This window comes from Patiria miniata, unplaced genomic scaffold (genome assembly GCF_015706575.1).
Source record: "Patiria miniata isolate m_02_andy unplaced genomic scaffold, ASM1570657v1 HiC_scaffold_26, whole genome shotgun sequence".
Lineage (NCBI taxonomy): Eukaryota > Metazoa > Echinodermata > Asteroidea > Valvatida > Asterinidae > Patiria > Patiria miniata.
Window position 1 is genome coordinate 9,970,760 of NW_024037065.1, and position 18,686 is coordinate 9,989,445.

Below are 18,686 nucleotides of genomic sequence, written 5' to 3' on the forward strand. Positions count from 1 at the left end.
AATAGGCCACATTATCACCAAGGTCCAATCGTGGGCAACCGCGTCCCCAGGGTGTCGAGCAGTACGCGCCCACCACTACCTGCTCTCTCACCCTGGTATTGGATCATTTGCATGTGCAAGATTTTTGAACACGTATGCAAATGAGGAATAGTCTGGCGCCTACTTGGGGGGGGGGGACGGGGCCCTCACTCTTTCTGAAGCCATCGCCCCAAAATGGGACACTGTTTTTTTGAAAATCCTGTATGCACAAAATTCATTCAAACGAAGATCCACAATTACGAGGGAAACATCTGCAGCCAGACGCCTAGCCATCTGTTACCTTCACAGCCTTTCAATCATACTAATTATCTATTTGGTTATTAGTTTTAATTAGCTCGATGTAGACATACATGCATCAACATCACGGGGGAAAACATAACTAGAGGTTCGCGTTTGTTGTTACAAACGCAGAGTGGTCGGGTAGACAACTATTTTATGAAACAATGTCCAGTTAACGGGAACATGTAATAGGATTTATATGACTTAAATACATTTAAAACAGCTTTCTTGCCATGTAACTATGAAGTTTCCACCTCCTTTGTAGCAGTAAAAGAGAGAAATGTTAACATTTTAAATTTTCAAAGTTTTTATGCTAATGACAATTTCCATATTCATGAGTCAAAGCGTGATGTCATTCAAGGCAGAACCGTAGTGTCTCCATAGCTTTGTGTATACAAATATATATCAAAGTTTTCTTCATTTTCTTGGAGTAAATTCAACTTTTTATTGTTTATCATGTAAAACAGCTTATTTGGACAATCGAAGTGGCAAATATTTCTTCAAAAAAAATTTTTGTGCGTAATTTTGAAGGACTAATTTTTGTACTGTTCATAACGCACCTTTGGCAAGGAGTACCTTGTGTGACAAAAGCAAAATAGCGCCCTCTTATATATTGATGAAAGGATTTACTAATAATTTAAAAACTACCACTTTCTTGTCACTTCCAATGAAAACAAGTATTAAGATCTTGTGTGTAGTGTTGCAACACATAGTAATGTGCATGAAAACAAGATGAGCTAAATTTCCACTGCATGTTTCCTTTAAGTTATGAATATTTTTATGTAAGAATACCTGCTCTCTCACCCTGGTATTGGAAGATTTTTGAACACGTATGCAAATTAATGCAAATGAGGAATAGTCTGGCGCCTACACGTGCGTTACATTAGCGTTTGTTTTTGTATGCGGTGTCTGGGGTTTAAAACAACATCAATTCGTCGAACCGTAAGTCATGAAAACACATTTTTCTTTTAAAGTTAAAATGTTACCATCTGGCCTGTCAATTTGCAGTATTACATTTCAGGTTAATAAAAGCAAACTTGAAAGGAAAGGAGTATTTTTGTTAAGGCGTGGATGTCTTAATAACAATGGTCGTGAAAATACGTAATGCACATTGGAAATAACAACACCAACTTCACGGTAAAAATCCATTACTAGCAAATTGCGGTATCGAATCAGGATACAGGGAGAAGGTTTCCTATCCAGGGCTTACTATTGGAAACGAGGTTGGAAATAAAGTAAGCGCTGGGGACGAGGCTGAATAGTGGGACTAAAAAAAAAATAATACAAATAGAAAAAAATTAAAAATGGACAATTTTTTTTTGGGGGGGGGGCTCAACCCCCCCCCCCCCCCCCCGCCCCTTGGGTGCGACACTCCAACCTTCAAGGACTCCCCCTCCAACCTTCAAGGACTGGAATGCATTATCATCACTTGCAATCTCATCCTCATCATTGAATGTATTGTATTTTTAATCTGGCCTTAGCAAGTACAGTACTAACTTAAACAGTAGGCCCTATATAATTTCGTCTAGAAGATCCTATTGCTGCCGAGCGCATCGCACGTTTGCGCGACGGTGCAGGCGACGCCTTTGTCTGCCGATGCAACCATATATGAAAATACACCATGTCCATCACAAATCATTCATCTATATATCCCGGTGGTAGATCGTCATCGATAGATTACTAGAATGTTGAGTGTTTCCGTAAGTTTGCCTGTATTTGTTTTGAAAAAAGTGTATGAAACAAGCCGTTGCTGATTTGAAGATAATACATGTTTGCGAAATAGCCCGAATGCCTATCGGTCGCATATAAAACTTTGAGGAATCTTGATCTTCACTTTCTCTTAATTTTCGTAACCTTTTAAAAAGCCGCCCTTTCGGACTCGAACTCGAGGGATTTCTTGGGGGGGGGGGGAGGGAGACGGAGCCCTCACTCTTTCCGAAGCCATCGCCCCAAAATGGGGCACTGTTTTTTTGAAAATCCTGTATGCACACAATTCATTCAAACGAAGATCCACAATTACGAGGGAAACATCTGCAGCCAGACGCCTAGCCATCTGTCACCTTCACAGCCTTTAAATCATACTAATTATCTATTTGATTATTAGTTTTAATTAGCTCGATGTAGACCTACATGCATCAACATCACGGGGGAAAAAAATAATCACCATTACTTGCTAATGTAGCCAAGGGAAGAGTTATTGGTTTGGTCTAGCAGGGAACTCCTCATGTGGCCGAAGGCTACTTATAGTTAATAAATATTGATGTGAAGCGAGTGGACACGGAGAGATGACTAGATTTGATTAATTTATTCGGATGAATCTATACAAAATATACAGTTGTGGCTCTCTCGAATATATATACAAAAAAAACGACAGTCAAATGGGTATACAGTTGTACGTCTGTGGAATTAAAGAAAACAAAAATGGACATCTCATTAGTTTGTTATCATTTAAAAATACATGTACATAGCAATTCAATTCAGCATTTACAGCTTAGCTCCGCAATGTAAATACGTTAATTTATCTGTAACAATTGCACCATATAATCCTGAAAGAGGTTCAATATATTTTCTTCTCAGAGTTCCAAGGATATGCAATAAATGCATTATAAAATCCTAAATCCATCCATTAATAATAGGCCAGCGAATAATTATTATTGTCAGAGTCCGTGTCCTTTAGGACACACCGTAGTGTTTATGCAAAACCGTGATTCCATCATGTCTATTTATATCACATGTGACTTGCCATCTTATAATGCGCTGTGCGAAACGGTCCTTTTTGGGTCCGCCACCAAACGTGTAGGTAGGTAGGTTAAATCGTGTCCCAAACCCTAACTATTAAGGATAAATTTGCTAGATATATTACATAATTACTATGCCATATTCTCTCATTATCATCCCTGTCTCCATTGTGCAAATCTCAAGTCCATGTGCTGAATCGTAAAAGGGTAATTTGGGATTCATTTATCGTATCAATCTGGTGAAAACGTTTGCGGGTAAAGCACATGGTTGTATACAACGACTGTTTCATGTCGGGTACATAAAATTACTGTTGCGTGTTTTACTCTTAGCTTTTGCTGATAAAATTGGAAAAACTTCAACATCCAGGAATTTAATTATTTAACTGAAGCTATTTGGAATGTGTACATATATTTGTAAAACTTGTCATCGTGGAAACTGGTTGTCATCCATTTAATTTTTCCTTGCTTAACAAAATCCAATCAGTCACAAAACTAATAAGATAATTCTAACATTTAAACTAATATTTGGCGGAGCCTCATGGTGCATAATACTGCCCATGGTCTCTGAAACAGTGCTTTAGTTTACTTAAGCATCAGGTAATAAGAGAAACTTGAAGAAGCACGTTCTACTTTAGTTATTGCTTTACATTTCTTGCTAATTCACCTTACAATTATGGCCAATTATGCCTAAAGCTGGTGGGAAAAGGTGATATTTTATAGCATGTATTCCCTTTAATATCGAGAACACTTCTCTTTCAAGCATAATTACAATTGAAGAGAATCAAACCCTTTGTATTATGTGAAAATCTATCCATAGTATCTTTACACAAGGCTTCTACAAAATTTACAATAAAAATTGAAAAGAAAGATATAAAAATTAGGTGTGTACTCACCGCCTAGGCTGAACAACGGTCGTGCCACCACCAAACGAAGGGGAAATTGTCCCCAACTAGCTGTAGTTGAGCTATAATCAGAGCACTTCTGAATTATAGGTGTGGTCTGATCGCAAGCAAGTGGATGAGTGTCTCTAGCAATGCCTTGTCATGACACGAAAGCTAAGTTATGCAGCTCGCAATGCAGCTCAGAAAGTGTTAACAATATTCTGGAATGCAAGGTATGTTGAAATGTTCCTGGCCAATGCAGCTAGTTATGCTAGAATGTGATTGCAGGAAAGTTAAGGAACCAAGCGAGGGCGTTGCAATAAAAAGTTTCTGTAACTACAGAGGGCGCTAATTATGTTATCAAAATAATGGCTCATCATATTGTACAGCCTATGTACTATGCTTATGATTATATTAGAAATATTACCGAGACCTGTCTGTTGTAAAACACGACAGGTCACACTCACCCCCTAATTTAAAAAAAAAAGAAAACTATACGAGGAATAAGTAGACTATGAGGAATAAGTAGCAGTAGTTAGATGGTAGTATGTACAAGTTCAAGTTTCTGCCTCTACAAATGCCAACTTATCCTAGAATCTTCCTAGAGGATACTGCATGGTGAATACCTAGTGATCAATATCAATTAGAAATATCTCGTAGTCCAGACTCAGTATATCACTAAGAGCGAGTTGACCTCATGGACTAATATAAAGATGTTCTAAATATCACAATAAAGATGATAAACTAGGCTACTATTCAAACCAAATGTCCCCTAGTATGATAGAACTATCTAGGAGGGTATTATACAAAACAGTCCAACCTAGGATGTCCCTAGAAACGAGTTAACCTCAATGCACTGATGAAACCTTCTAGTCATTCTGCGAATAGGGCATGTAAATGGCTGATAAGAAACTTGACAATACCTACAATTTGCTAATTAAACTGACAATGCGGTCGCATCTAAATATGCGAAGTAACCTCGACACTATGGCCTTATTTTAAATTTACTTCAATCTACCCTTGATTAAAGCTAATTTATAAATGTATGTTAAAAATATGTACAAACTTCATAACTAAACCACTGTAGTCAACCATCCAATGACTTCATGAACGTTACAACATCAACAATTCTCATCCTGTGTCGCCAACACCACTGAAAACATGGCTGGATCAATATGACAAGGATACATGATGGAAATAGCCAGAGTAAATGAAAATATCCAACTATTTGTCCAATGTTAATTGCTACAAGAAGGATCACAAGAAAGATCAATAGCAATATTATTTGTCTGTTGCTAACAAATGCGATATGTTGGCGATTCAAGACTGAGCGTGGTTCACGATGTGGATTACTGTGTTGACCCTTTGTAGTTCGTCGAGATCGACGCAATGCAACTGGAGGTCGTTGTGGAAGTTGACGTCTCAATGAAGGTTTTGGAGGGGGTCTTGCCTCAGGATCTGGGGCAACCGGTCTATCTGGCTCTTGAACCGAATCCACAACTACATCCTCAGCCGGCAAGAAAACTTCAATGTCATATTCCGCGTCTGAGCCAGAATCTGAGGAACTCACCATCACCTTATCTATTTCCTGACTTGGAGAAGGAAAGGATGTTGGGATTGTAGGGACCAATTTCAGCTCAGCCGAATTCACGGTTTTTTGTTTACCGCTTCCATCTGCCAGTTCTATGAAGTACACAAAAGAAGTCATATCTGGTCGCTGTACTACTCGATATATGTCTGGAAAATAATAGTCCTGAATCTTACTTCTGCCACGACTATGTTTACGAAGGTAAACAAGATCACCTATTTTGAAGATGTTGGGATTAGCTTTGCAGTCAAAGTGTTTCTTGCTCTTGCTCAACTGGTGCTGTAGCTTGGTTTGTGCTAAACGGTAGGCTTCTTTAAGTCGAGACTGATGAAGTAGCAGCCAATTGTCGTCAGAACCCTTTAACACATCTGTGTTTAGTAACAAGTCAACCGGCAAAAAAGGTTGACGACCAAACATTAGATAAAAGGGAGAAAAACCTGTAGAAGAGTGTTCTGTGGAATTGTAGGCAAAGACTAGTTCTGGTAGGTACTTTGGCCAAGCACGTTTCTGGTCGTCTGACAGGGTACGAAGTAGGTTATGCATCGTTCTGTTGAATCGTTCGCATTGTGCATTGCCCTGAGGATGATATGCTGTAGTTCTTGATTTGTGGATGTTGTAGAACTGACAAAAGTGCTGAATTAGCACACTCTCAAACTGACGACCCTGATCAGAATGAATACGTCGAGGAACCCCATATTTCATGAACCACTCTTTGACTAATGCAGCAGCTGTAGTCCTTGCAGTTTGATCCTTTGTTGGAACAGCTACAGTGAACTTTGTAAAAATATCCGTGATCACCAAGACATTTTCTGTATGGTCTGTGGATGGTTCTAACAATGTGAAATCAATAGCAATGATCTCCAAAGGCTTTGAGGCGACCAAATGTCCCAGAGGATTTCTCACAGTTGGTGTAGGTAGTTTGGCAACCGAGCAGCGCTCACACTCATGAACCCATTTCTTCACATCACGGTACATATGCGGCCAATAACAACGACGACGAACCAATGACATTGTTCTCTCTTCTCCTTGGTGCCCAAAGTCATTATGTAAGCTTGTAAGAATTCTCGACTTGAGTGATGAAGGCAGAACTAGCTGATGTAGTGGACCAAGTTTAGGATCCGTTACCTCCCTGTACAAAACACCATTTCGAAGTGAAAGATGTTTAGCCTGTCTCAAAAGAACTTTTACAGCGGACGATTCTGTTTTCCTACTGGCTTTATCTGCGTCTTTGGAGTTGTGGTAACCTAAGTAGCGGTGTATGTCTGGATCAACTTCCTGTAATTTGATCAGTTCGGAATTTGACAAAGATGGAAAGGCAGATATAGTGGAGCCAATTTCTGCTTGAATTCGCATTGGACCAAGGTCAACGACATTCTCCGACATTTTCACCTGCAAATCCACTGGCAAAGGAGTGAAGGGAAACTGAGCATTTCCACTTATTGCTACCATTTCAGAAATTGTGCAGCTGTCTTCAGTTTCTATCGAGCACTGTCGAGATAAGCCGTCAGCATTTCGATTGGCACGACCAGGACGATAGACTATATTAAAATCAAATGGTGCCAGACTTGAAACCCATCTCTGTTCTGTTGCTCCAAGTTTTGCTGTGCTAAGGTGACTCAAAGGATTGTTGTCAGTTCTAACAGTGAAAGTAGATCCATATAGGTAGTCTTTGAACTTCTCTGTTATGGCCCATTTTAGTCCCATCATTTCCAGTTTTCTTGAGCTGTAGTTTTCCATCTTTTTCTCGTTTTCTCGAAGAGAACGACTCGCATACGCTATGACCTTTTCCTGATTGTCCTGGATCTGAGATAACACAGCACCTAACCCACTCAGACTAGCATCTACATCCAAAATAAAGGGTTTAGTGAAGTCTGCAAATGACAAAATAGGTGGGTTAACAAACTTGGATTTCAGTTCATCCATGGCTGTTTGACATTCTGGAGTCCAATGTTTTCGGAAAACTTTTGGAGAACTGCTACGACACTGACCAACCAAAGTATGTAGTGGCTTCGCAATCCTTGCAAAGTTAGGGACATAACGTCGATAATAGCTCGCAAAACCTAAAAAGGCTCGCAGCATCTTGACTGTACGAGGAACAGGCCAGTCGACAATGGCTTTGGTCTTGTCGGGATTCGATGAAACACCATCTTCAGATAACACATGACCCAGATAAGATATTTTCTTGCAGAACAAGTGGCACTTGGAAGGCTTCAACTTGAGTTTATGTTCTCTCAGTCTGTTAAAAACAGTGTCAAGATGCTGTAAATGATCATCAAAGGTCTTGGAAAAGATGCAAATGTCGTCAAGATAGACAAAGACCATCTGATACATAAGATCTCCCATGCATCTCTGCATAAGTCTCTGAAAAGTAGCTGGTGCTCCACAGAGGCCAAATGGCATTCTAGTATATTCGTATAACCCCATAGGTGTCACAAATGCCGTTTTTTCCTTATCTTCATCTCTTACTCTAACCTGATGATATCCACTGGCCAAGTCCAAGGAAGAGAAAAACTTGGCACCGACTGGAGCGTCAATGAGTTCATCAATACGTGGAAGAGGGAAAGCATCTTTCTTTGTGACTTCGTTTAGGCGCCTATAATCTACACACATACGTAAAGAACCATCCTTCTTCCTAGCCAACACAATGGGAGCGGCATATGGGCTAAAACTTTCATGTATGATGTTGTGGTCAAGAAGTTTCTGGATGTGTTTCTTCACTTCGTTGTATTGATTAGGTGGAATGCGCCTGAATGTTTGTGCTGTAGGTTCCGAAGTTGTTGTTTTTATGTGATGTTCTACGGTGTCAGTGTCACCTAGGTCAAGATCATGAGTGGCAAACACATCTCTATGTTTTTCTAGCAACTTCTGTATCTTCTCCATCTGCTGGTCGTCACCCTCAAACTCAGACAAATCTATTGGAACTGGCGAGGCGGTGCTCGTATCTGCTCGATCGACACGAATTTCACTTGCAGTTACTGTGAAATTTAATTCACCTGAGTCCTGCCCCACACTGTCAACTGAACGTAACACTCCAAGTCTAGTCTTGGGATGGAGAGTATAACCAGACCTAGAAATGTTGTCTATTCTCACCGGAAAAGACTTCTTCACTTCAACTAATGTAGAAGCTACAAGAATCCCTACAGGAAAATGATCGCTGTTCCGCAGTGGTTCGACTACTGCCAGTTGAAAAGGAAGATCTTGTGGCACTCTGGCCATCACCGTCACTGACGTTTCTGGAGGGATGTATACCACCTGGTTACAAGATTGTACAATGGCAACCATCTCTTGCTCCTTAACCTGCGCCTCAATCTGCATGCTCAAAACAGATCTTAGAAAATGCAAAGGGGAAGACTCCCTGAGACAACTATCTGTCAGGGAATCGACCAAAAATGCCAACACATTCATTCCAAGAATTCCTGGAACCTTGTGCTTCTGCTCTTTACATTCTACATCCAATGGATCACGGACAACTAAGAATCCCATTTGACTCAAAACAATACCATCACAATTTACATCAACTTCTATGTATCCAACATAAGGAATCTCTAAGCCATTAGCTGCCGTTATACGAAGACAGGGACTGTTCTGCTTAATAGTGCTTCCTGTTGGTTGCAAATGGTTGCGAAAGAAGTCCTCTGTGACAGTTGAGACCATGGATCCAGTGTCAATCAGACAGGTGGCATCAATATCTCCCAGTTTTATAGTGAGTATAGGACAATCAGCAACCAACTTGTTACCTTCCCCAAAAGTGGCGTGACATGACGAAATTGAAGTAGGGTCCACAACCTCCCTCTCTGCCGAGGGACCCAATTCGCAGAGAGTGTCTAGTTTTCCTGTGTGGACTTTGGTGCATTGATTACTTTGCGAAGTTCTTCGATGGTGTTGTTTGCGTCTTGTATCTGTCGTTTGTAGCAGTTGTCTTTAGTGTGGCCTGCTTTGTTACAATGATCACACTTGATTCTGTTGTTGTTTGGTGTTCTGTTGTATGCTTGTGGACTTCTGGATATATCTGTGAGCTTTTGATGCATCAGTTTAGTCAGATCCTCAATTTGCTTCTGTTGGGTATCCATTTGTTTCTGTTGTTTATACATTAGATCAATAAGTGTCTTGGTGTCTGACCTAGCAGTTGCTGCTTCAACTTGAACCTGTTTGGGTATCTGGATGTTTGTTGCCTCCTGCTTTTCTCCTTCTTCTGCCCATTCGATGGCCTCTGTCCGAAGTTCAAAGAATTCTAACGATGGAGACTCTCGTATCTTACTTTTAAGATACTTTCTGAGAAGGACATCAGAAACACCTTCTGCAAACTGATCCTTGAGCAAATGTTCCCGTTTCTCCATAAGTTGAGGAGATTTACGGGCTGCCCGTCCAAATAAATCCAAAAGAGAATGAGAAAAATCTCTCAAATTTTCTTCAGACTTCTGCTTCCTTTCAAAAAAAGCTCTTTGTAGTTGGACATTTGAGCCTTGATCGCCAAAAACCTCTCTTAGGACTGAGAATACCTCATCAAGATTATCCTTCCTATGATATTTAACTTCTTCACGGGCTGGACCACTAAGATGTTGTAAGGCAAAATCAACTTCAGCTTCCTTTGTCAAAGGTCGAGACTTAATTGCTGTGGTTATGTCATATATCCAATCTTCTAATTTAGTCACAGTTTGCCCAGAAAAAGAAGAAATCTTCTGACTAGGAACTACCAAGTAACTAGGACTGGATTTTTTCGCCTTATAAGATGTTGCTTGATTTTCCTGAACAAGTTCACGAAGTTCCTGGATCTCAGACATTAGTTTTGAGACACTAGGCCCTGAATCTACCTCTTCAGAATCCATTTCTCAACTTGACTAATTCTATCTATCTACAATGGGGAAAGAAGGTTAATACATGTGAAAAAAATGATGCGCTGTGCCAGCTCAAATTCGCGAACGGAAATCGCATGCACTTATACCTTAACTTGCACCAAGCGTTGTATGTTACGACAAGCAACGAGTAGCAGTGAGCGGTACGTCAACAAGTGCAATGTAGAGGCATAAGTCCACTGACGACAGTCAAAGTAGCAGAGTGAAGAGTGGAATGGCACGATCGTTGGTCACCCCGGCAGGTGTCAATACACGAATAATCTGTATGCACACAAACAAAATAAAAAGAGAAAAGACTGCGCCAAGGTTATTATAAATTTACGAACGTCTGCTTACACTAAGAACAGTAAAGGATGACAATGATTGTTAAATGCTTAGGTATATAATATGCAAAAAAATCAAGAATTGAAAGTTGACAGTTGGATTTTGGTAAAATGGAGAGCTTCCAATATTCTATCTGTCACCAATTTTCTGTTCAAACGTGTACAAAAGGCAAAGCTCCACTCTTTTCAATTATGTATTTACATGTATCTACAGTATATCCGTCAGGCAGTTCCTGTACATAACACAAATTTATCGGTTGCTGAACTTAATTTTGTTGATAGCAATTAACTTCACTTCTATGTTACAATTCCTTATATACACTCAATGCAGAATAAAGAAAAAAATATGTTCCGCTTCAACACTCAATTTAGTTGGGACCTTTCACTAGTAGTGCAAAAATTAGTTGTCCTATATTTGTTTTGGGTAACTACTTAGGTTCACCGGTATAGCAGTCACTGGCTAGCAAGGAGGACCAACTTGGCTGTAGGACGAAGTCTCTGGCTTGCTGGATGGAGTCCCTGGCTAGCAAGGTAGGCGACAAAGCTGCAGGACGAAGTCCCTGGATTTTTGGCGGATGGAGTCCCTGGCTAGCAAGGCGGACGACTTGGCTGCAGGACGAAGTCCCTGGATTATTGCAGGATGGAGTCCCTGGCTAGCAAGGCGGACGACTTGGCTGCAGATATTGCAGGATGGAGTCCCTGGCTAGCAAGGCGGACGACTTGGCTGCAGATATTGCAGGATGGAGTCCCTGGCTAGCAAGGTAGGCGACGAAGCTGCAGATATTGCTTGTAGTGGGGAGCCTGCGGCCAGCAAGATGGACCCACTTGACAGCAGGGCAAAGTCCCTTGATTGCAGGATGGAGTCTGCTGCTAGCGAGGTAGACGACTGCAGGACTAAATGTCGGGCGGGGTAGCCTCCAGATTGTTCACCAGTAGCCTATACCCTATTTATTTGACTGCCGTTAATATCTCCAAAATCTCTTAGTCCACTTTTTCAATGGAAGATTGCAAATGTCTTTCAATGCTTCACATCAAAAGAAGATTCTTAGTGTTCAAAGAATCAACTGCCGACTACGCCATTTGTAGCCAAGGGAAGAGTTATTGGTTTGGTCTAGCAGGGAACTCCTCATGTGGCCGAAGGCTACTTATAGTTAATAAATATTGATGTGAAGCGAGTGGACACGGAGAGATGACTAGATTTGATTAATTTATTCGGATGAATCTATACAAAATATACAGTTGTGGCTCTCTCGAATATATATACAAAAAAACGACAGTCAAATGGGTATACAGTTGTACGTCTGTGGAATTAAAGAAAACAAAAATGGACATCTCATTAGTTTGTTATCATTTAAAAATACATGTACATAGCAATTCAATTCAGCATTTACAGCTTAGCTCCGCAATGTAAATACGTTAATTTATCTGTAACAATTGCACCATATAATCCTGAAAGAGGTTCAATATATTTTCTTCTCAGAGTTCCAAGGATATGCAATAAATGCATTATAAAATCCTAAATCCATCCATTAATAATAGGCCAGCGAATAATTATTATTGTCAGAGTCCGTGTCCTTTAGGACACACCGTAGTGTTTATGCAAAACCGTGATTCCATCATGTCTATTTATATCACATGTGACTTGCCATCTTATAATGCGCTGTGCGAAACGGTCCTTTTTGGGTCCGCCACCAAACGTGTAGGTAGGTAGGTTAAATCGTGTCCCAAACCCTAACTATTAAGGATAAATTTGCTAGATATATTACATAATTACTATGCCATATTCTCTCATTATCATCCCTGTCTCCATTGTGCAAATCTCAAGTCCATGTGCTGAATCGTAAAAGGGTAATTTGGGATTCATTTATCGTATCAATCTGGTGAAAACGTTTGCGGGTAAAGCACATGGTTGTATACAACGACTGTTTCATGTCGGGTACATAAAATTACTGTTGCGTGTTTTACTCTTAGCTTTTGCTGATAAAATTGGAAAAACTTCAACATCCAGGAATTTAATTATTTAACTGAAGCTATTTGGAATGTGTACATATATTTGTAAAACTTGTCATCGTGGAAACTGGTTGTCATCCATTTAATTTTTCCTTGCTTAACAAAATCCAATCAGTCACAAAACTAATAAGATAATTCTAACATTTAAACTAATATTTGGCGGAGCCTCATGGTGCATAATACTGCCCATGGTCTCTGAAACAGTGCTTTAGTTTACTTAAGCATCAGGTAATAAGAGAAACTTGAAGAAGCACGTTCTACTTTAGTTATTGCTTTACATTTCTTGCTAATTCACCTTACAATTATGGCCAATTATGCCTAAAGCTGGTGGGAAAAGGTGATATTTTATAGCATGTATTCCCTTTAATATCGAGAACACTTCTCTTTCAAGCATAATTACAATTGAAGAGAATCAAACCCTTTGTATTATGTGAAAATCTATCCATAGTATCTTTACACAAGGCTTCTACAAAATTTACAATAAAAATTGAAAAGAAAGATATAAAAATTAGGTGTGTACTCACCGCCTAGGCTGAACAACGGTCGTGCCACCACCAAACGAAGGGGAAATTGTCCCCAACTAGCTGTAGTTGAGCTATAATCAGAGCACTTCTGAATTATAGGTGTGGTCTGATCGCAAGCAAGTGGATGAGTGTCTCTAGCAATGCCTTGTCATGACACGAAAGCTAAGTTATGCAGCTCGCAATGCAGCTCAGAAAGTGTTAACAATATTCTGGAATGCAAGGTATGTTGAAATGTTCCTGGCCAATGCAGCTAGTTATGCTAGAATGTGATTGCAGGAAAGTTAAGGAACCAAGCGAGGGCGTTGCAATAAAAAGTTTCTGTAACTACAGAGGGCGCTAATTATGTTATCAAAATAATGGCTCATCATATTGTACAGCCTATGTACTATGCTTATGATTATATTAGAAATATTACCGAGACCTGTCTGTTGTAAAACACGACAGGTCACACTAAGCCCGCCCCTTATGTTCATGAGTGACCCCAAGTCAAATGAGGGCGCACTATACCGTGCTTCGAGATCGACAGAGTTGACCGCTGCATTTAATTTCGTAATTATCCCAGTAAATGTCTTAAGATAGTTGACTAACATCAGGGTGTGCCGTCGTTGTTCTTTTCTCATGAATAAACATAACCTCCCCATCCAAACTACTGACCATTGACGATATCTACCGAAGGGGTCATGATTATTCAGTAATTTCTATGGGATAGTTATGTTTATTCATGAGAAAACAACAATGACGTCACAATATTGTTAATATAGGTTTTCCCGGCTATTTTAAAACGTTTATCATTCGAATTCACCGTTTCTAATAGTCTAATTTATCCACCAACATCGATTTAGTGCACTTCCAATGTTGAATTTTGTCTTTTGCCAGACAATTTTAAATTCAGTTCAAGCAAATTCAAACAATATTGAGCACACGTTTTCGTCCCGGAGTATTCATTTTCGTCTCGTCTACGCCGAACCTTGTTACTCAGAAATCAAATTCGCCAAATTGATTTAAGACGAATTCGATCTGTAAATGCTGCACATTCGGCAACAGCTTAGATGAATTTGATCTGTAATGACGAATATTTTCGACCCGGCGACTCAAGGAGGGTGACCAAACTTTGAAATTGAATGGTAAATGACTTTTGGTTTTGTTAAAAGCGTGTGAAATTTTTCTCGGGCGAAGTTGATTGTTAGAGTTTGTGAATTTGAATAAAAAATATTTTAAAATAGCCGGGAAAGCCTATACTTATAGTCAATTACATTGTAGTTACATATTATACAAAGAACGGCTCGTTGAGCTTCCAGAGCCTCGTGGATACTGAGATGATGTGAACTATGGATCGCAAGATTTCTGGTTCGAAATCCACCTATATGCCCATTTTTCATCAACTAGTGCGGTGTTCTCCAATTTAATCGTTGGGATAATTGTTAATATAAGGGAAATATGTGTAAGGGAAAATAAATGTGTCTTCGACACTGTGTGATAAATATCCATGTCAAGGAGAGTGCGTGATATTGTGATTGGTTAACTTTTCTAGGGTCACTGATACATGTACATGTACATGATGCCGTTGCGGCGAACGGCAACCAGCACGTCTGTTTGGGCTTTCTAATTAAAAAATAACTTGGACTACATCCAAAGGATTTTCATTTTTTGCCTGAAATCTTAGGGAAAGCCATCAATTGCCACATTTTTTGGCTGCTGGTTAAAGTTCGTGCATCAAAAGATACGATACCAGTGAAAGTATAGATGAAGAGATAAATCCTTCCTCGATACCGCGGAAGGAATTATCTTTGAATTCCGGATTTCTGTGATAAATTATCACGGTAACGCGGTATCGAGGAAAAGGTATCTCTGAATTCCGGATTTCTGTGATAAATTATCACCGTAACGCGGTATCGAGGAAGGAATTATCTTTGAATTCCGGATTTCTGTGATAAATTATCACGGTAACGCGGTATCGAGGAAAAGGTATCTCTGAATTCCGGATTTCTGTGATAAATTATCACGGTAACGCGGTATCGAGGAATGGATTTTCTTTGAATTCCGGATTTCTGCGATAAATTATCACAGTAACGCGGTATCGCGGAAGGCAATTCAAGCTTCCGTACTCTGGCTCTTACAGTGAGAGTTGTTTGTGTGTGCATCCGGCCGTGACGTGACTCCGGCATGTTTTTGACCAGAGGTTTCCAAGATATTTCAATGTAATTCGACAATAGGTGGTTAGTATTTCCTGATATTCGCTATTGAGGCTGCATGTATTGATACACATGTCACTGAATAGGCCTGCAACTAGCGCTCAGTAGGCCTAGGCCTAGCCCCATAAATGTGGCCAATTTACTGGACTACCTCCGTAAACATAGGCCACACTTCCACATGTACAAAAACGTGTCAAATTTTGATTTTCACATTTAGGCTTAGTTTGTACTTTTTTTGCTTTACAAGCACACTCACCCTCTTTATAGGCTAATCAGAAAGTGCTGCCTTTTTCAGATGTCTATTTTTTGTGAAATTTCCAGATTCATTTGCACACGTTTGCGTATCAAAATTTAAACATGAAATTTCACAAAAATTGGACAAAAAAAACCATTGCACTCGTTTTCGTCCCGGAGTATTTGATTTCGTCTCGTCTGCGTCAAACCTTGTAATTCAGAAATCAAATTAGGCTAATTGATTTACATGAGACGAATTCGATTGAATGGTAAATGACTAAATTGGTTATTATTATTTGCTAATTCGTTCGCACGAATTGCTAATTCGTTCGCACGAATTGCTAATTCGTTCGCACGAATTGCTAATTCGTTCGCACGAATTGCTAATTCGTTTGCACGAATTGCTAATTCGTTTGCACGAATTGCTAATTCGTTCCCACGAATTACCAACTCGTTCCCACGAATTACTATGCGTTTCCGGATCCACGAGTCATCAATTCGTTCCCACGAATTTGAAAATCGTGGGAACGAGATAGCAACTCGTGCGAACGATTTAGCAATTCATGCGAACGAATTAGCAATTCGTGGGAACGAATTAGTAATTCGTGCGAACGAAATAGTAATTCGTGGGAACGAGTTAGCAACTCGTGGGAACGAATTTGCAAATTACAAAAAACATTTCCACCCTGTCCCTTTCCGGGCTTCGTACGATCATTATTACTTCATCGGTGATTCAATATTCTTTTATAATGTTGCTGAATCAATAGAGTTTGGTCACAACTTAATTTAATATGATGACAATTTGATTATAGCACTTTCCAATGTACTACAGACTTTATTAGTGTGCCCAAAACGTACATAGCCAAACAGAATTTTCACTGTGTCCTATACCTGTTTGTTTGTTTTTGTTTTTTGCCTCTCGATGTTTTGTTGATGATGTTCCATCCTTTGATCAACTCTCAAAATATTTTCCTCTCCACTGCTCCTTTCGCAGGACCTTCAGTAGTCCCCTGATAATTTAACTGACCAATGGCATTCAGAAATAAAATAAGGGTGTGACGCACTTTTCCTTATATTTATATTATGTACAATTTATTTATATTTCAACGTTTCAACGCAAAGGTTTGGTCTCTTCTTCAAAATCCCCAAAATAATTATCGACAATTTATACAATCATTAATACTCGATGCGTCCGTCCCGGTGTATCTTGATCTTGGGATCTTGGGGTATGATCAGTAGCGCCTGTGATGGTCCGTAACTTGTCCGCCGCTGCGGTCCTGCCCTGTCGCTTCTGGTCCTCTGGTCAAAGGTTGCACTATTCTCAACCCCCAAAAGCTCTGAAATTACAATCCAAATTATACTCCTACTAGGTGGATTCTAGCCAACAAATAGTTTACAATGATAACATTTCCCAATGTCTCAATAACCACAACTGTTATAAATCAGCACTAATCGCAGGAATATTTTCTTTGCAGATCCACACAATCTTTTTTCATCGATAATTACATTTTCCTTTAAGTTTACTGATATGAACAACACAAATATTTGATTGTTAAATCTCAGCAAAGTATATCAAATTCTTCTTCTTTCTACATACAAATGTGCCAAATATCCATTTAAAGGTTTGTAAAATAAACAAATAATGCAATAAACTTACAGGAATGTGGGTGATTCCTAGCTTGTCCAAGGTTTCAGCGGCTTGGCTCTTACTAGCTCAAGCTTAAAATATACTAATGCCGTAGGCTGGCTGAGCCCTCTCCTTTGGCTTCTCCATATCAAAAATTTCTCACAAATTATTTCTCAAAATCATCGAGGCTGGTCTCTGCCCTCTCCTCGGAATCTCATCTCAAAATCTGCCCCATTCCAAACTCGTTTTGCTTATAAACCTGGAGAAAAACATTTCAGCAATGCTACATACTAAGGCCCAAGAATTCAATAAATGCATTCACTTGGCTAAATGAATATTCAACACTTAAATTTATGCAAAGTACCAATACACTTACCAATGACAACTCTACTGGAGTTGACTGCCCCATTCTTTGATGGTTCAATAACTAATTCTAGAAATACATGTAGTTGGGTGTGGCGGTCCCGAGGAAAATAAATTGTGTTTCTCTAAACCACTTCCGTTTAACCGAACTCAGAAATTGTAGACCCCTAAAAATAAATTAGTGTTTTGTCAGTTTAAAGAGTCATTTCGATTAAAAACCAAGTATCACTTTGTGACAACTATCTTAAGTAATGAAAGGTTTGCGGAAACACCATGTGCGAATAATTTCTCAACTAAGAGAATGGTTCTGAAAAGAACCAGAGGTATAAACTCGACGTTCCGGTCAGTATGCTCTGACCGTCTTCAGGACTCTCCTGAAGACGGTCAGAGCATACTGACCGGAACGTCGAGTTTATACCTCTGGTTCTTTTCAGAACCATTCTCTTAGTTGAGAAATTATTCGCACATGGTGTTTCCGCAAACCTTTCATTATTTAGTATCTCCACCATGCAAAGCCTCAAATCTTACTTAACTATCTTAAGACATTTATTGGGATAATTACGAAATTAAATGCAGCGGTCAACTCTGTCGAAGCACGGTATAGTGCGCCCTCATTTGACTTGGGGTCCATAAGGGGCGGGCTAAGCAAGTAATGGTGATTATTTTCCCCCGTGATGTTGATGCATGTAGGTCTACATCGAGCTAATTAAAACTAATAACCAAATAGATAATTAGTATGATTTAAAGGCTGTGAAGGTGACAGATGGCTAGGCGTCTGGCTGCAGATGTTTCCCTCGTAATTGTGGATCTTCGTTTGAATGAATTTTGTGCATACAGGATTTTCAAAAAAACAGTGCCCTATTTTGGGGCGATGGCTTCGGAAAGAGTGAGGAGTCCGAAAGGGAGGCTTTTTAAAAGGTTACGAAAATTAAGAGAAAGTGAAGATCAAGATGCCTCAAAGTTCTATACGCGACCGATAGGCATTCGGGCTATTTCGCAAACATGTATTATCTTCAAATCAGCAACGGCTTGTTT

General features: G+C 39.6%; 2 long non-coding RNA genes across 2 annotated transcripts; both read right to left on the bottom strand.

Annotated features, from left to right (window-relative positions):
• Positions 1 to 2,604: 2,604 nt before the first annotated feature.
• Positions 2,605 to 5,225, bottom strand: LOC119734022. The gene is made up of 2 exons (XR_005272011.1): positions 3,950 to 5,225; positions 2,605 to 2,716 (listed from the first exon to the last, which is right to left on the bottom strand). It is a non-coding gene; the product is annotated as an uncharacterized LOC119734022 (long non-coding RNA).
• A 6,666-nt stretch (positions 5,226 to 11,891) lies between these two features.
• On the bottom strand, positions 11,892 to 13,679 carry LOC119734119. Its single transcript, XR_005272045.1, has 2 exons — positions 13,236 to 13,679; positions 11,892 to 12,002 (listed from the first exon to the last, which is right to left on the bottom strand). It is a non-coding gene; the product is annotated as an uncharacterized LOC119734119 (long non-coding RNA).
• Between the last annotated feature and the right edge of the window lie 5,007 nt (positions 13,680 to 18,686).